This window comes from Alnus glutinosa, chromosome 5 (genome assembly GCF_958979055.1).
Source record: "Alnus glutinosa chromosome 5, dhAlnGlut1.1, whole genome shotgun sequence".
Classification (NCBI taxonomy): Eukaryota; Viridiplantae; Streptophyta; class Magnoliopsida; order Fagales; family Betulaceae; genus Alnus; species Alnus glutinosa.
In genome coordinates, this window is record NC_084890.1 from 23,261,739 (window position 1) to 23,282,263 (window position 20,525).

Below are 20,525 nucleotides of genomic sequence, written 5' to 3' on the forward strand. Positions count from 1 at the left end.
ACACATCGTCCGGACCGCTGACAGGGGACTTGAGAATCTTCTAATCTTGACATCACTCTGAAAGTGGAATCCCTATTTGCAGCATCCTTACATATAAGTGATTTTGTCCAAACATAGAATGAGGCCAAAATACTAACAATATTGTTAATTATTCTTAGGTCTAAACAATTAAAGTATATTCCTTAGTTCATGTATTAAATAATTTTAATACATAACACTATAATTAATAAAGGGAATAAAACATTAATGTGAAAGCACAAAATTAGGCCTAATTTAATGGTTTGAAACTTGTCACTTAACGGACTCAAAGGTCCCATGTTCAAATCTCCACCTAAGCCCAATTTTTCCTTATTTTCACAAAATTCAAATAGGCCACTGTATTGGGCTTCTGGATCTTTGTATAAGGCTGGCCCAAAGTGGGTCAGCCCACTTCAATGGTCCTTTTGTTTTGAATTCTGGATCAGGCCTCTTGGGTCTCTGTAATGGGCTGACCCGAATGGGTCAACCCTCTTAATAACCGGTTGGGCTACCTTATTGGACTGGCCCAAAATCGGGTTAGCCCACTTAGTGACCCAAAAAAAAAAACTTGAATGGGTTTGAAACCCTACCTGGATTAGACCCGATTCCAACCCGTAAACCTACATTTTTGACCCGGAACAACTGAAGCTTCTTGTGCCGTTTCTCTCCTTCTTCTTCTTCCTCGGTTTTACTTTTCCCTTTTCTTCACAAATGAATGACGGTCGCCCCTTAAGCCCACTACCGCCTTATGCAAGCCGTTGCCTAGCAGTAACGTCGACCCAAAGGGATCGCCGTTTTCCCAGAAACTAGGCAGCCAGTTCCGGTGACGGGCCTCCTTTCACGGAATGACGCCGGCCATGAAGAGGGCCGGCGCCTACAGCATGCGACGGAACTTGCTCACCTTGATGCAGCTTTTCACCGGCGAATGCCTGTGCTAAATGTGAGGAGTTTCTGTCGGTGGTGACATGGTGGTTACACGGCAAAGAAGGTTTAGCATATACAATTATGAAAAAAAAAAAATACCCATATCAAATTTCAGGGCAAGGACCTATTTTTTACAGTGCCAAAGTGGTTAGTGATTTATTGCAATCTAACAATCCTCTTATGCACATATAGGAAACGTCAAACACGTATAGGTTGTGAACAATAATAATAGGCAAACTTTGTTTGACATGGAACAAACATCATTACTCTTTTTCTCAATATTAAGTTTTTGTTGAATTCAGTATTTTTTGTGAACATAATTTATTTGTAATTATATTTACTGTTCACGTATGGTTGAAAAGCATATGGGTATTATTTTTTCGAATAATGTTATATATCATCTTTGTGTCTCTCTTTTGTCCCGTTAAGATTGATGTGGCTTTTAAAATAATCATTGGATCAAAATCCAATAGTGGTATATCATAAATTCAATGGTAATTTTAAGAGTCTCATCAATTTTGAGGGGACAAAAGGAGGACACAAGGGTGATATGTAACATTATTCTGAGCAAAATAGCATAGAAATTGCTCTGATACTACATGTTAGAAGTATTAAAAAAGAATTTTGAACCCACACGTTAGAGAGAGTATTAAAATATTGATTAATTAAGTGAATAAGAGCAACAATGTAGCCCTCAAGACTTTATCCTATGAATGTAAAATAAGTAACCAAACCATGTAAGTTCTTATGACTATTTGTTCATTCTGCATTTCGTTTATTTTTTTTATACGATCATCTTTTCTTTCATGGAAAGCTTTTTAAAAATATTTTACTATATTTATAGAAGAAAATAAAATTTAGAGAATATATGGCTAGTGCCCTTCTTCATTGAGTTATACTTGTTTCCCTTTTGATATGTTAGAGCAAGAGAAACCACTTGTCAATTGTGCCAGTGACCTACCAAGGTCTTGGTCTTTATAGAAAGTAATTTCTTGTTAAGCTCACCAACTTGTTCCCTTCCTCTATTCACTTTCACTTCCATCTCTTTCTTTGCTTTATTTTGGAAAAAACCCACGAAAGGCTCTAGGAGGAGAGGAAGATGGAAGTGTCAAGTAGGGAAATTAGGCTTACATATTAGCCAAGCTCGGGGGAGTAGTGGTTGCTCGAGCTCGGCCTGTTTAGAATGTTCAGGAGCTCGAGCTCAGCTTGAGCTCGTGACGGGCATTAAATATTGAGATCGGGTTGGCTCGTCAAGAATAAATTCTTATTCAAGCTCGAGCTCGCAAATTAGACGAGCCGAGTGCCTTATTGGGTACTCTGCTCGTGAGGAATTTATATTTTTCTTATTGAAACTTTTTTACGGTTATTGTTTTCTTTTTGTTAGCTTCAGGTGGAACATTGACATTTTTTAGTAGTTTGAGAGAGAGAGAGAGAGAGAGAGAGACACGCGGGGGGGGGGGGGGGGGAGAGACAGTGACACAATTGGTAGTTTGGGGGGCATGTTGACAATGTGGTAATTTGAGGGAAGGTATGTGTTCTTTCTCCAATAAATAAATAACAACGAAAGTAAAGCGTGAGGTGGTTGTCCACCTTCTTAAGGAGTGACAAATTATTGTTTTACTTTCAAAGGGAAAGATCGATCACCCCAAAAAGTGGTGGGGATAGTTTGACCACCCCCAAGAAAGTGGCTGATTCACCTCTCACCTTTTGAAAGGTTGTCCATGGTATGTTTGGGTGCGTTGACCAGCCCTTTAAAGGGTGAGTTGCTAGTTGTAACACCGTGGTAACTGTTATGGGGTGGCCAGCTCACTCTAACCACATTGTTGGGTGACCGACCACCCCTTGGGGTGTAATGCCTTGAATAAAATAATAAATGGATAAATGGAATATTAGCATATTCTACGTAGTGCAACTACTTTAATATTGATTTATGTAGTAGAAATTGCATATATCTTTTTCTATTTTTTTTTTATATCCACAAACTTACCTTGACATAAACATAAATTGCATGACGGAACTCTAAATTGACATCTTTGTATCTAAGAGTCATTATATTAAGGCAAAATAATGTTGCCTTAAAATTACAAAAGCTACCCCAAATGGCAACTAACATACAGACTGAAATCTACGTAAGTTCTACAAACTCCAAAAGCTAAGATCACATGCAGATCCCAAAGGTAGAAATCTAAGCTCAGGAAGGGTTCCTCCTCCCCTTATGCAGCTGTATCTGTAAAATAAAGTGAGTCCACGGCTCAACAAGTAAAAGATAACCAACTAATCTTTGTGTGTGACATGAGCCCATTTCCTTTAAAATTTCTTCCTCTCTTTTGAAAGTAGGTTTTAAAGATCAAAATGTACTTAAAACAGATGCGTAGTTTTTCATAAAATTTGTGTATTAAATCACCTTAGCGGGAAAGACAACGTAAAACCATTTAACTTAAAGAGATGCTTGCCCCAAATGGCAACTAACATACCGGCTGAAATCTACAAAAGTCATGCAAACTCCAAAAGATGAAATCACATGCAGATCTCAAAGGTAGAAATCTAAGCTCAAGTAGGGTTCCTCCTCTCCCTCTACAACTATATCTATAAAAGAAAGTGAGTACATAGCTCAACAAGTAAAAGATAAACAACTGATCTTTGTGTGTGACATGAGCCCCTTTCCTTTAAAATTTCTTTCTTTCTTTTGAAATTTGGTTTTCAAGATCAAAATGTACTTAAAACAGATGCATAGTTTTTATAAAATTTGTGTATTACATCACCTTAGCGGAAACGTGAATGTCAAACCATTTAACTTAGACAAATGCTTGCCCCAAATGGCAACTAACATACTGGCTGAAATCTACAACAGTCCTGGAAACTCCAAAAGATGAGATCACATACAGATCCCAAAGGTAGAAATCTAAGCTCAGTAAGTAAAAGATAACCAACTAATCTGTAAAATAAAGTGAGTCCACAGTTCAGTAAGTAAAAGATAACCAACTAATCTTTGTGTGTAACATGAGCCCCTTTCCTTTGAATTCAAATAACGTCAACAAAAAATGTGAAAAATGGAAAATTGGTTAAATTTAATGTAGTTTGAGGTTTTGACAAAAAATTTCACTTGTGTTTAAAAAGTGACTAAATACTTCCTAGGATAAGAAGAAAAAAAAAGAAAAGAAAAAAAAAAAAAAAAAAGCAAATACGTCATCGTCGTTAGAAAATTTGATTGAATCCGTTAGTGAACCACATCAGCACCATTCATATTGTGACACGTATTACTTATAAAAAACAAATATTTAAATAAGAGAAATGATTGTTGTACAACTCCAACAATTTTTTTTTTCAAACTAACCGTTGGATCTGTTTTTCTACATGTAGGTCCTACATATCCAATGGTTGATTTTAAAAAATATTGTTAGAGTTGTATACAAGTTGTAAACTTATCATACCTCTTTAAATAATGTTAAAAAACAAATATAAAAAGATAAAAAAAAAATTAAAAAAAAAATAGAAAAGAGAAAAATATAAAAAAGCTCCCTGAACTAACAGTTGATTGTATAATAGCCCACCGAATTTTCAAGTGTACTAATGACCCATCAAACTAACAAAGTGTGCCAAAAATACCATTTTTGTCTAAATATTCCTATAATACCCTTATTCTCTTAATAAATAAATAAATAAATAAAAAACTATCTTTTTAAAAAACAAAAAAAAAAATGATAAATGCAAAATCAATTCATGTGGTTGGCCTAAATCAGATTTTAGTTCATGAGCCTTTTTTATATTTTTTCCAAGAAGAAAAAGAAAATGGAAGCGAGCCACACACTTTGGCCAAATGGCCAAGCCAACCCCTTCAGTCAAATGGGCTAGGGAGTGATTCGGCCACACCTATGTGGCAAAAAATAAAAATAAAATTGAAGTGGTAGCCTGTAACAACCTAAGGAAAAGCGTTAGCCACATCAGCGCTATCACCTTAAAATGACTAATCAATTTGGAGCTTCTCTAAAATCCCTTATAAAGTCTAGTTTCACTTAGTAACTAAGCAATGTGGGACTTAGCACTCATGCCTATCTTTTAATCCCTTGGAGGTATTTGTCACAACCTCAAACCACATGGAACTAGGGTTGGCAATTTTTGACACAACCCACGAACCCGACACGAAAACGACAAGGGAAAATCAAGTATGGGTTTTATACAATCGGGTTCGGGTCAAAATCGGGTCAACCCGATTCCGACACGATTCTAACCTGGTTGTATTAAAAAAAAAAAATTGAAATGCCGGATACGGGAATCGGGATGCCCAAAGCCCCAAATGCCCAAATCACTATCAAACACGATTTTTCCCATTCTGTTCTGTGAACCGCCGAACCCTAGCCGACTAGCCCACTGCCCAGTAGCCCGCCTGCCAGCCCGCCCACACGCCGCGTCGCCACCAGCCCGCACGTCGCCTTCCCGCACTCCGCACACCCGACCGCCAACCATCCGAATTTTTCCCCCTATCTTTGACTCTTTGCTTAGCACAGTTAGTAGATTGTGGATCCAGAGAGTCAGATTGCATTGTGTTCTCGCTTGAAGGAGGAGATGCTTCATCCGTTACCGGTCTGTTTTCACTTTTCCTTTTATAAGCAGTTTCCTTTTATAGCTTCAGATGATTCTTGTACCATTTTGCAGTTTTGGCTCTTGGTAATATAGAAAAATGGAATCTCAGATAAGCATTGACAATCTAAAAGTTTCCTTTTCAGGCTTCGAATGACTTCTATTCCATGTAATGTTTCCAGCCTTGATGAGTCGAATTATCGAAAATGAAGTATTAGATGAGCTTCGACAATCTAATAGAAAACCTAATACAAAATTGCTTAAGAAGTTAAGATGTTTACTTTGTAAAATCACATGTATGACTATGAGTTCTAATTTGGTAGAAGTTTATAATCCCGGCAACTATTTATCTTGTTGCTTGGTTTGTTCACTTGTCTCCTTCCAAGCTGAATCCCCCTGTAACTAGTATTGAGATACTTGTGAATAATCAATTTTAATAAAGATTGTTTGAATTCTAGAATTCTTGTCCCGTAATTAATATTAGTATTTTGTTCTCATGTTAATTTTGCTTAATCAGGGAATACAACATTACATCTGCAAGAGATTTGGCCATTTATGTTGTGCTAACTCCGTTAATAGTAGCCCAAGCGTGATTTCTTGTTATGAATATGGTCAACTGGGCCATACTAGTTTGATAAGTCGTATTCAATGTTCTCAACAACCTTTACCAATTCGGTTTGTGCTTTAATTTGTGGAATGGTAAAAACATATAATATATGCATGTTGACTTATTGAAAAATCGATTGAGATGCATGTTGACATATTAATTCGATGTACATGTTGTTGACATTCTTAATGATATATAATATGCTAATTAAGTATCTGTCCAGCCTTTATTATTTTCAATATTTGATGATTCATTTTCTTTTCTTTTATATATATATACATATATAATAAAACAGTATTTGCATTGTTTATTATTATTATTTTTTTTTATCTACCCTGTTTTACTTGAATTAAAGGGATTTACCCGCCCGGTTGAAATTGGACATGCAAATTGCAGGGTCTATAAGTAATAATCTTTTTACATACAATCTCACATAACACATATATATAGTAATTCTATGAAGCAGCTAATCTGTAATCAAATTCAGTTAGAATCTAGCTAAGCATGGTATTTACTATTTAGTAGTATACCATACTTTGTCTTGAAGCTTGTTCTGCCTTCACTGATTAAAAATATTGTTTTCTTATGAAAATTGACAAATTTTTATAAAAAAAGGCTGCTATAATAGAGCTAATTGCTAATACTCTTTTTCAATTTGTGTAGCTTTTATAGACAAACGAAGTAGCATACACAGCTCATCTATTGTGTGACTTGTGTCCAATCATGAATCAAGATCAAGAGCAGCCTGAGCAGGTAAGGTTATTAGCCTTTTAAGTTTCAAGTTGTCTTTGTGAGCTAGATTTTATGTACTATCTAATTTGGATTGAAAAACTAATTTACTAATAATGATATGTGCAGATGAGTAATGAAAGTACTTGGTGATGATGATATTGTTAGAGACTTTGAGGATGATGTGATTGAATTGACTACAATAGAAGAAGAAAATGACTCTGTTTGTGCGGAGAAAGAGAAAAAAGGCCACAAGCGTAGGAGGACTTCAGCCATTTGGGATCATTTTGATGCCATTCGTGGTAAGGAGGGTGAGAAGTTAAAGGCAAAATGCAAGTTGTGTGGTACTGTATACTTGGCTCCAAGTACTTATGGAACTGGAAATTTGAAGCGCCACATAGACAATTGTCCGAGGAGAAACACTCGTGATGTTGGGTAGATGCTATTATCTAGAAGTCAGGGATCTCTGTCTGTAAGTAACTCTAAATTTTGTCCCAAAAAATTTAGAGAACTGTTGGTTGCTTTGGTCATTAAGCATGATTTACCTTTTCGATTTGTTGAGTATGAGGGCTAGAGAGAGAAGATACAATACTTGCATCCTGATGCACCTCTTATCTTTAGGAATATCCTTAAGGCTGATTTGAAAAATTTGCATATGAGGGAGAAGCAAAAGGTTAAATTTATGTTGAATGATTGTCCTGGTAGGATTTGTTTAACATCTGATTTGTGCCTATTGATGGATATATGTGTCTCACAGCACATTTTATTGACAAGAATTGGGTCTTAACTAAAAGGGTGTTAAACTTTTCATTTATGCCCCCACCACATAATGGTATATCTTTGTATGAAAAGACGTATAATTTGCTAGAAGAGTGGGGGATTGAGACCAAGGTTTTCAGTATAACATTGGATAATGCTTCTTCTAATGATGTTTGTGTTAGTTTATTATGAAAGCAATTGAACATAAAGAAAGCCCTTGTTTGTGAAGGCGGGTTTTTTCACATTCGTTGTTGTGCACACATTCTTAATTTGATAGTTCAAGATGGTTTGAAAGAGATTGATAGTGCACTTCAAAAGATCCGTGACAAGTGTGAAGTATGTTAGAGGATCACAAATAAGAAAACAAAATTTCTTTTGGCTGTGAATAAAAATGTCATTGGATAGTAGAAAGGGGCTAAAACAAGATGTGCCAACCAGATGGAATTCCACATATCTTATGCTTGAGACTACTATTCATTATCGGAGTGCTTTTAGTTATTTAGAGATGATTGATTCAAACTATAAGCATTGCCCTACTGCACCTGAGTGGGAACAAGCGACTCATATATGTTGTTTTTTTGGCTCCTTTTTACCACGCTACATGTGAGTTTTCAGGTACCAAGTATCCCACAGCCAACCTCTACTTTCCTATGATTTATGACATTATGTAACCTTGAAGGAAGAAGTTGAGAGCGAAGATGAATATAAGAGATTAATGTCAACACAAATGCTCACTAAATTTGAGAAATATTGGTCATAATTTAGTGTAGTATTGGCTATTGCAGTTGTGTTGGATCCTCGTTACAAGCTTGAACTTGTAAATTTCTGTTATACGAGGCTTTATGGAGTTGATAATTGTAGAGAGTATTGTCATGTTCGTGATAAAATGATCTATCTGTTTTTGGAGTATGGTGGTTCCTCATCTACATCTTCAAGCGCCATATCTCTTGATACAAGAAATGTTAATTCCCAAGTATCCCAACCACAAGTCAAGGCTGTCAAGCGGACTTCTGCAATGATGAAGGTAAAATTATATGTTTATTTTGTGATTTATGTGTTATTTGTTACCCAGATAATCAACCCTAGAGGGGGGGTGAATAGGGTTGATGGCAAACTTTTCTTTTAATAAAAATTATACTGAATTAAGAATATAGAACAATATAAAATGCAGTATAATGCAAACAATATAAATATTGGAACAATAATGAAGAGATAGAGAGAGAGATTCAAACTCAGCGATTTATCGTGGTTCGGTCCACCTGACCTACGTCCACTCCCCAAGCACACCACTTGAGATTTCAATCCACTAAACAAAACTCCTTGCAGGTGGAGTTAAAACCTTTACACTTCAAGAGTAACCTACTCTTCTTCACAAGGTGGAAAATCTCCTTCACACCTCACAAGGGTCACACCAACCCTCTTGATACAATAGATTGTGGATCGGGTTTGAGATTTCTCTCACAATAACAATTCTCCTTTTTGAGAAGGATATACAATAAGGCTTTTACAACAAAATCTCTCTCACTAGAACTCTTGTATGAAATGAACTTGAAGGCTCAAATGAATTTGAATGAAAGAAAGAATGCTTTGAGTTCTAAGCTTGCTTGTTTCTCACTTGATTGAATGATGTAAAAATGAGAGCTAAGGTCATGTATTTATAGGACAAGCAAGAAAATAACCGTTGGAGAGAATTTGAATTATGCTAGCTAATTTTCCAAGTTGCAACCACATTTTCAAAGTCTGAATTCGTTGCTAGCTAACCTTTCAAGTTGGCAACCAGATTTTCAAAGTCTGAATTCGTTGCTAGCTAACCTTTCAAGTTGGCAACCAGATTTTCAAAGTCAGAGTTTGTTGCTAGCTAACATTTCAAGTTGGCAACCAGATTTTCAAAGTCAGAAATCGTTGCTAGCTAACCTTTCAAGTTGGCAACCAGATTTTCAAAGTCAGAGTTTGTTGCTAGCTAACATTTCAAGTTGGCAACCAGATTTTCAAAGTCAGAAATCGTTGCTAGCTAACCTTTCAAGTTGGCAACCAGATTTTCAAAGTCAGAGTTTGTTGCTAGCTAACATTTCAAGTTGGCAACCAGATTTTCAAAGTCAGAAATCGTGGGTAGCTAACTTTTCAAATCTGAAATTTGGTTTTCAAAGACAAAATAAATTCCAGCAGAATTTTTATACTTGAAATCTGATTTTAATGTATTTTTCGTATTTCAAAAATCCATGTATGCAATGTATGAAGGGTCCTAAGGTCATTCTAGAGTAAGGAGCCTCAGGAGTTCAATCATATAAGAGCTTTACAAGAATACCCTAATAAAATACGGATTCTTCAATCTTGAGTTCTTCAGTGCTTAAGGGCTTCTTGCTTTGAATTCCAAATGCCTTTGATTCTTTTTGGTCCTTTGAGAATGTGTGCTCGAATGTTCTTTGCAACTATCATACTTGAAGTAAATACATTAGAGCAACAAGATATAATTTGTTATCATCAAAATATTTGCAATATAATTGGATTGACGCCATAAGGCTAACATTATTGTTAGTAACTTAGAATATAATATATATACTTCTAACTACTTAGTAAATTATGTTCACGTTATCTTTTTTCTAATTGTAGGCGTTTTTTAATTCTGGTGGGAGTAGTGCTCAAGCAAATAAGAGTCAATTAGAACTTTATTTGGATGAACCCAGACTGATAATTGCTGAGGATGGAGATTTTGACATTCTTTCATATTGAAAATGAAATGAATTTCGTTATCCTATAATAGCCGCTATGGCTCATGATATTTTGAGCATTCCTGTTTCTACTGTTGCTTCAGAATCCACTTTTAGTGTTGGTGGACGTGTAATTGATCAATATAGTAGTTTGCTCAAACCTGATATTGTTGAGGCACTAATGTGCACTCGGGATTGGTTATTTGAAGAGAAAGGTAATATTTGTTATTTGTATATTTATTTTTTTCATTAACTTATATTTTTTTTATTACACTAATTCCTCTTATCTTTTGATGTAGAATTGACACAAATGAAGTTTGATGAGTCTGAAGAAGATATTTAGACTTTGAATCTGAATTCCAATGATGTTCCAAGTTCATCAGGAACAAATTCTATTAATATTCCTTGACATTGGCTTATGTGTGGATGCGTTCTTTTTATGGGGTTTGTTTTAATTATGGGTTTTGTTTTGCCCTTACGAATTGACTGAAATTGAATTATGTAACTTATGTTTTGTCCTTATTAGTTGTAAAATTTTTAGTTATGTTTAGTCAACTTAAGTTTAACTTGAGAGGAATAGCTTAGCATTTTTCTTTTTGTATTCCTCTTAAATTTTAACAGAATATAGATAATTAAATATTAAATATTTGATAAAGGAATAGCTTAGCCATTTCTGTTGTTTGTTCGGTCAATGGGTATTGAACAACAATACCCACTGACCCATGTAGTGCAAGCCACAAGCTCAGATTTACATATATCACAAGCTTCTCTGATTTCTTCATTTCCCCACACTTGACATACATATCTATGATCTATTAGACAATTCAACAAATTCCCACTAATCTCCAACTCATCTTCTTCAACATAAAGGTCTAATTTCTCTCCCATTTTCAAGTCCCTTGACTTCCTATAAAAAATGTGCTTTAACTTTAATTCACCATAAAATATACCTACAAGAAAAGACCAAAAAGAAAAAAATAAAGAGCGGAAAGCAAGGGCTAAAGAGCATACATCAGAATATCAAACACCAAATTGTAATATTGTATAAAACGTTTCTATTAGGATTGTGTTATTAAAAACTTGCAAAAAATTATGTGAAGGATATGAATCATATGATTGGCACCAAATTAACTATAAGCTAATTAATTAGTGAAGGACCCGAGTGGAAAATGAAGAAAGAAAAGAAATATCAAAGAAAGAAACGGCAATTGAAGTAAAAACTAAAATTGAAGGTTGAACATGTGAAATTGGTGTCGGGTCGTGTCGGGTTAACGAGTTGCACGATTAATAGTCGGGTTTATCAAGTCATGTTCGGGTTACCCGAATATTAATCGAGTTGTGTTCGGGTCACGTGTCACAACCCGATTAATAATCGGGTCGGGTTCATGTCAGACCCGTTTATGTAATCAAGTCGGTCGGGTTGACACAAACCCGACCCGTGAACCCGAAGTGCCAACCTTACATGGAACAATCAGAATTCTTAATCAATGGAGGAACAATATCACCCTTTTGGTTCAATAAAATACCAAAGTGGTGAATATTGACTCATTCCATAATGACTATTCTTAACCTCTGAAGAGTTTCATATTATTTGTGTAACAAATTTTGTGTAAGCTTATGTCCCTAGTCAAAAGACTATAACTTGCACCAAAAGTTAGTTAATCAAAATACTATCATTTTTCCAAAAGCCACAACTCTTAAATAACCTTTTCTGAACAAGAAACTTTTTTTTTTCTTTTCTTTAATAAACAAATCAATTATACAAATTAAAATACAGTTGTTTCAATGGATTCAAGCCATAAATAGAGATGATGACTAGAGGTTTAATCCTAATAAATTGTTTACGTATTCAACTTACAAATAATAAAATTCATAGAGTTTCAATGGCCAAGAAATGTATTAGAGAACTTATGGTGGTGGGGGTGGTGGTTTTGATTATCCCCTTGGTATTCATAGTACAAGCTAATGACCTTAGCTCTCGCTCACTCTTTACCTCTGCACTACATGTTCGCCTTCTTCACCCCCGTCCACATGCTAACAGTGCTCGCTCATTGTATCATTGCCTTGAAATGACACTTGAAAAATGTGAAGAAACACATGAACCAGAAAGCCTCGAATTTAAGCAGTGTATCATTCGTAATTTCTTCCAGTGCATTTATAAGCATCAAAAATATCTTGAAGGTACTGAAGCCATTTATACTAATGCGAAAATGTGCATAGAAAAATGCTTCCCGAAATCAAAAGCATTCCACGTCAATGGTGCGACTTGTTTGTTAGAATGTTTTGAAGAGCACATCAAGGAGCATTGAGATGTCAACTATATGAAGAACAAAGAGGTTTGAGGTTTGCTAAAAGATTCTTAACTATGATTTTCACTTCATAAACATGAGTGTGCACATTGACAGACAAAAATCCTTATTTTATATATGCCTATAAATTTTTTCTCATATATTTTAAAAGAGGACTTTCCCAGTTTGTGTATTTCTAGGGTAGCAATAGAAGGTTGATTATCAGTTATTTATTTCTATTCTCCACAACATCATGACTTGCTCCCCCACAAAATTTAAATGCTAAGCTTGTTTGACTCCTTCAATTTGCTAGTGGGTCATGGACTTGGTGTGGGTCCCAACTCCCTATTTTAAGCTCTTTTTATTTATGTCTGGCTTGAGTGATAATAATAAGAAGGAGATGAAGAGATACTATTAATTGATATTATGTTTGGATTGTAATTGTGTTTCTAAGGCATGAGAAATATATAAAAAAGTCCCCTCAACTAACAGTCGATTTTAGAATAGTCCTCTGAATTTTCAAGTGTACAAATGTGAGCCATTAAACTAACAAAGCGTGCCAAAAAAACCATTTTTGTCATAATATTCATATAATGCCCCTATTCTCTTAAATACTAAAACTAAAATATAAACTAAACAAATTTTTTTAAAAATAAAATAAAAAGGAAAAGAAAAAAATAGATAAAAGCCAAATCATTATATTAAGGCAAAATAATATTGCTTTAAAATTACAAAAGCTGCCACAAATGGCAACAAACATACCGGTTGAAATCTACAAAAGTTCTGCAAACTCCAAAAGCTAAGATCACATGCAGATCCCAAAGGTAGAAATCTAAGCTCATAAAGGGTTCCTCCTCGCCTTATGCGATTGTATCTGTAAAATAAAGTTAGTCCACGGCTCAACGAGTAAAAGATAACCAACTAATCTTTATGTGTGACATGAGCCCATTTCCTTTAAAATTTCTTCCTTTCTTTTGAAAGTTGGTTTTCAAGATCAAAATGTACTTAAAACAGATGCACAGTTTTTCATAAAATTCGTGTATTAAATCACCTTAGTGGAAGCGACAATGTAAAACCATTTAACATAGAGAGATGCTTGCCCCAAATGGCAACTGACATACCGCATGAAATCTACAAAAGTCCTGCAAATTCCAAAAGATGAGATCACATGCAGATCCCAAAGGTAGAAATCTAAGCTCAAGTAGGGTTCCTCCTCTCCCTCTACAACTATATTTGTAAAATAAAGTAAGTTCACGGCTCAAGAAGTAAAACATAACCAACTAATCTTTGTGTGTGTCATGAGCCACTTTCCTTTAAAATTTCTTTCTTGGAAAAAATATGAAAAAAAAGCCTTATGAACTAACAGTCGATTTTAGAATAGCCCCCTGAATTTTCAAGTGTACTAATATGACCCATTAAACTAACAAAGCATGCCAAAATGACAACTTTTGTCAAAATATTCCTATAATACCCTTATTCTCTTAAATACTAAAACTAAAATATAAACTAAACTAATATTAACCAAAAAAAAAGGGAAAAGAAAAAAATGGATAAAAGCCAAATCATTATATTAAGGAAAAATAATGTTGCCTTAAAATTACAAAAGCTGCCCCAAATGGCAACTAACATATCGGCTGAAATCTACAAAAGTTCTGCAAACTCCAAAAGCTAAGATCACATGCAGATCCCAAAGGTAGAAATCTAAGCTCAGAAAGGGTTCCTCCTTGCCTTATGCGACTATATCTGTAAAATAAAGTTAGTCCACAGCTCAACAAGTAAAATATAACCAACTGATCTTTGTGTGTGACATGAGCCCATTCCCTTTAAAATTTCTTCCTTTCTTTTGAAAGCTGGTTTTCAAGATCAAAATGTACTTAAAATAGATGCATAATTTTTCATAAAATTCATGTATTAAATCACCTTAGTGGAAGCGACAACGAAAAACCATTTAACTTAGAGAGATGTTGGCCCCAAACGGCAACTAACATACCGGCTGAAATCAACAAAAGTCCTGCAAATTCCAAAAGATGAGATCACATGCAGATCCCAAAGGTAGAAATCCAAGCTCAGGTAGTGTTCCTCCTCTACCTCTACAACTATATTTGTAAAATAAAGTGAGTTCACAGCTCTAGAAGTAAAACATAACCGACTAATCTTTGTGTGTGACATGAGCCACTTTCCTTTAAGAATTCTTTCTTGGAAAAAAATATGAAAAAGCCCTCTGAACTAACAGCCGATTTTAGAATAGCCCATTCAATTTTCAAGTATAATACTGTGACCCATCAAACTACTAAAGTGTGATAAAAATGCCACTTTTGTCGAAATATTCCAATAATACCCTTATTCTCTTAAAAATAAAATAAAAACTTGATAACAAAAAATTTTAAAAATAAAATAAAGAAATTTTTTAAAAATTTTAATAGAAAATTAAAAAGTTAAAGAAATTTAAAACTTAATTTTTTAATTAAAACAAAAGAAAAAAAGAAAAAGAAAATGGTTGGCTCTTCATCCACCCTAATTTATTTTTTATTTTTAAAATTTTTAGTTTTTATAGTATATAAATTATTAACAATGACACATGTCGTTATTTTATTGATGCTAACGTGGCACACTAACGGAATCGGTCAAGGGTTTTGACAGAATTTGACTGCAATGAGTGATTTAGTCTGATAATTTATATTTTTAATGTATTGATATTTTTTTAGTAAGAGTGATACATGTCATTAGTTTATTGATGTTCACGTTGAGCCTAGCACAATCCATCAATTATTTCGACGAAATTTGACTACAATGACTAAATTGTTATTTTTTGCCTACCTTGAAGACCTATGAATTATATTTTATTCTATAGTGAGAGATTTATAATTTAGGCCAACCACATGAATTGATTTTGTATTTATCATTTTATTTATCTTCTTTTTCTATAAAAAAATAATTAAAATAAAAAAATAAAAAGAAAAAAGAGTTTAGTTTAGTTTGAAAACTCATGAGGCTATTTTAAAATCGGTTGTTGGTTCAAGGGTTTTTTTTTTTTTTTTTTTTTTAAATATGTATTTTCCCCTCCTTACTTTCTTTTGAAAGTTGGTTTTCAAGACCAAAACGTACTTAAAACATATGCATAATTTTTCATAAAATTTGTGTATTAAATCACCTTAGCGGAAGTGACAACATAAATCCATTTAACATAGAGAGATGCTTGCACCAAATGGCAACTAACATATCCACTGGAATTTACAAAAGTCCTGCAAACTCCAAAAGATGAGACCACATGGAGATCCCAAAGGTAGAAACCTAAGCACAGGTGGGGTCCCTCCTCGCTTTCCACGACTATATTTGTAAAATAAAGTGAGTTCACGGCTCAACTAGTAAAAGATAACCAACTGATCTTTGTGTGTGACATGAGTCAATTTCCTTTAAAATTTCTTTCATGGGAAATATATATATATATATAAAAGAAAAAAACGTCTTGAACTAACAGCCGATTTTAGAATAGCCCCCCTGAATTTTCAAGTCCACTACTGTTACCCATTCAACTACCAAAGTGTGTCAAAAATGCAACTTTCGTCAAAATATTCCTATAATACCCTTATTCTCTTAAAAATTAAATAAGTTAACAATTTTTTTTTTAAGAAAAAAAAAGAAATTAAAAAAACTTTTAATATAAAACTAAAAAGAAAAAGAAATTTGAAACTTATATTTTTAATTAAAAAAAAAAAAAAAAAAGAAAAGGGGTGGCTCTACATCCACCCTAAATAATTTTTTTTTTTTTTTTTTTTTTTTAAGTTTTTAATTTTTAAAAATTTTAGTTTTATATTATGTATATTATTAACAATGACATATGTCGTCATTTTATTGATGTTAACGTGGCACATTAACGAAACCCGTCAAAGGTTTTGACGGAATTTAACTACAATGAGTGATTTAATTTTATAAATTTATAAATTTATATTTTTAATATATTGATATTTGTTTAGTAAGAGTGACAAATGTCATTATGTTATTGGTGTTGACATTGATGCTAACACAATCCGTCAATTATTTTGACCGAATTTGACTACAATGACTAAATTGTTAATTTTTGCCTACCTGGAAGACCTTGGAATTATATTTTATTCCACAATAAGAGATTTGTAATTTAGGCCAACCACATTGATTGATTTTACAATTGTCCTCTTTCTTTTTTATTTCTTTTTTTTTTTCAAAGAGATAGGGGTATTATAGGAATATTTTGTCAAAATTGGCCTTTTTTCACACACTTTGATAGTTTGATGGGTCACATTAGTACACTTGAAAATTCAGGGGGCTATTCTAAAATCGATTGTTAGTTCTGGAGGCTTTTTTTTTTTTTTTTTTATATATATATATATTTCCCCATTCTTTCTTTCTTTTGAAGGTTGGTTTTCGAGACCAAAACGTACTTAAAACATATGCATAGTTTTTCATAAAATTCAAGTATTAAATCACCTTAGTGGGAGCAACAACATAAAAGAATTTAACATAGAGAGATGCTTGCCCCAAATGGTAACTAACATACCGGCTGAAATCTACTAAATTCCTGCAAACTCCCACTCCTGAGATACCATATGAGCCCTAGGCCCCATTCCCAGAACATCTCAAGGCACCTTCTCACTTCGGGAAACAATGAGAGAAAATACAAGATATGATGGAGGCCTTCAAACGAGTAAAAATCAACCTCCCACTCCTTGATGCCATAAGCAAGTGCCTGCTTATGCCTCCTGCATTATTGGCGACTACGAGATTGATAAAGTCCTCCTTTATTGGGGGGCTGGTGTGAATTAACTGCCCTACTCAAATTATTTACAGCTTGGTTTGAGGGAATTAAAGCCCACACCCATTATCTTCCAATTGGCTGATAGATCCACCAAGAAACCTCAGGGAATCATCGAAGATGTTATCATCTAAGTCAACAATTTCTATTTTCCCGTTGACTTCATCATTCTTGATACTGAACCAGTGGCCAATCCCACAAAGATGATCCCTGTAATCCTCGGTCGCCCTTTCTTAGCTATGGCTAATGTGAACGTAAAGCGTAGGACCGGAATTATGAAGATTAGGTTTGGGAATCTGAATGTAAAATTCAATATCTTCCATACCTTTCAGCAACCATTGGATAAAGCTGAGTGTCTATTTCTAGACTCCATAGAGGACTTGGTTGCAGAACCCCCTCCTTGCATTCTTATTACTCCCCAAATTTTTAAGATATAAAATATTATATCTTAATATTGAATTTAAGACCTAATAATAATATAAAAAGGATATATGAATATTTACAAGTGTAAGTATTCACTATGAATATTTATAAGATTAAATATTAGTTAATATTTGAGATATATTTCCAGCCCTTAGATGAGATCAAGGTGGAGCAATCTCCACCATCCATTTGTGTATAAAAGAACCCACTTCTCCCATTCATCTCTCACACGTCTCTCTTAATTTCTCCATTTTCTATCCCTTTCTCTCTCTTTCAGTTTCTCTCCCAATCTTTGCAAGTTGTCTCTCTCTCTTTTGGTTTGGGTCCAGTAGCAGAACAAAAGTAGAAGTGCAGTAGATCAAAGGTAGTTTCTCTCTTTAGTTCTCTTTCTCTCCATTTCTCTTCAGTGTCTCTGCCTGTCGGTTCTACCTGCAGTAGAAGAAAGAAAAGAAAAGGAAAACAAAAAAAAAAAAAAAAAAAAAAAGAAAGAAAGAAAGAAAAGAAAAGAAAATGATATTTTGTTTTTAAATAAAGTTCTGTTTTAATACTTGTTATTTTATTTGTTAAGTTCTCTAACGTTTTAAGTTGTGTCTTTTAAACAGAGTTTTCAAAACGGAGTTATTGAATATAAAAACAGGCCGTTGTGATTCCCGAGTAAAAAGATATTATTTTACAAAAGTGTCGTTACGTTGGCAAAATACTTTTAAGTATTTTAGGCATTTAATATATTAAAGCCGTTATCTTGCTCAATTTTTATAAGGGTTAAAATAAGAACTAAATACGAAGTTATTTTATTTCACTTGTGTTTAAAGTATAAAATTTGTTAATTATATTAATATATTTATTAAGTTTATTTGATGTAAAAATAAGCCAAGTATTGGCTAAAATGTATTTTGGTATCTCATTGTTTCAATTAAATAACTAAAACAGTGCATGCCTTAATATTATTTAATTAGTTCAGTTATTTTTGGGTTGCAAAACTTTATTGTAAAATCATGAATTTTAGCTATTATACCAATTTTTATAAAAAGAAGTATTTTGTCATTATTTATAAATGCAGTTATAATGCAAGCGTGAAATATGTGATATTATAATTAATCTATTTTATATGTCGTTATAATATCCAAACGACATTATATTAACTAAAGATATTAAAAAAAAAATGGTAAAAAGGAATATTATGTTTCATAGCGCCTCAATAAATGCTGTGATAAGATCCGCATAAAAGATTAGTAATAAAATGTAATTGGACAAATTGTTTATATTGTGATAATATTAAGGTTTAAAGGTTAGAAATTAAAATAGTGTTTGAATGCAATTATTTGTACTAAAATATATTGCAGTAAACAATTGTCTATGAACACTATTTGAAGAAAATAACTATGACTATTTCGTACTCACTGAGGATGATACATGGTTGCTTTCTTTAGCATAGTGATTTCTGTTTTATTTAATTGTATACGAGTTGTTTGGTATTTTACATGTTTTGTTTAGAACATGCTTTGTTTGGAGTATTGCGTACTGTGGTGAACAATTAATATGCAGAGTTAACAAAGCTAGCGGGCACAAGGCCCAAGTGGGAGCACAAGGCCCTATAAATAGTAATAGATTAGCGAGCACAAGGCTCACAATTGAGGCACAAGGCCTCAAAGACCAATAAACTTTATAGTTAAAGGAGAACAAGGCTTAACAGTTAAAGGAGCACAAGGCTCATAGATAAACAATAACCAAGTGCAAGGCCTTAGTAAGAATGAATGCAAGAAGAAAATATATGAGACTGTGCTTATAAACTGTCGTTGCATTATGGATATATGACTGTCATTATTTGATTGTATAGTGTACTTTTAAATAGAGCGGTATTTCTTATGTTATTGAGAGTTGTTGACTCACTTGACCATAGTATGAGATTGTGGTGTTAACCACAATCACATACAAGTTTGTGCAGGATGGATGGAAGGATGGAACCATTTGCTGATATTTATGTTAATGTTATTTTGAGACTTTTTATGTTAATATGTAATATTTGTTATGTTGGATAAAACAATGGTTTTTATTATTAAGTGCCGCATGTGGTACATATGTTTTACTTTGAATGTATTTATTATATTAGAACACACGGTTCATATTTTAATATAATGAGGTAATTCAGTCAGCTCTGAAGTGTTATTTTCCAATTGTTAAAAAAAAATGTTTCCGCTACCAATGATGATGTCGTAATGTCAATTAGAAATCGAAATTTTCACTTACATCTTTTTATAAATGGAGGGTTGTTACAATTCTGACTAAAGATCCCTTCGAGGCTAGTATGACACACATCAAGGTAGATAATTGTGATACAGGGCAAACAATAGGCCAAGCAAATTCCTAGCATCACACTACTGCAAAACTTGACGTTCCTCCCTTGGCCATACCAAGAACGTATCAACTACTGATTCCAGGTAACATTCTCTCGCAATGGTCCATGAAGGTGAACAACAGAGCTACCAGGGGCAATGATTGCAGACCTACATAGAGGGAATTGCACAAAATGGAAATGCCGCTTCCATCCACTTGACGGATCCCATCTACTTGGACTGGAGGAGTCTTTCTCATCCTTCTTCTTTATTGTTTTTGATTTCTTTATGGATCTGGCATGTCTGACTGAAGACGTTAAACTTACCGCTAATGGGAGGCAACCCATTTTATTTCCATTGTTTTCTTTT

General features: G+C 33.8%; 1 long non-coding RNA gene across 1 annotated transcript; it reads left to right on the plus strand.

Annotated features, from left to right (window-relative positions):
* The first annotated feature begins 12,139 nt into the window (after positions 1-12,139).
* On the plus strand, positions 12,140-19,975 carry LOC133869801 (uncharacterized). The gene is made up of 2 exons (XR_009900544.1): positions 12,140-12,666; positions 19,724-19,975. It is a non-coding gene; the product is annotated as an uncharacterized LOC133869801 (long non-coding RNA).
* Positions 19,976-20,525: the final 550 nt, after the last annotated feature.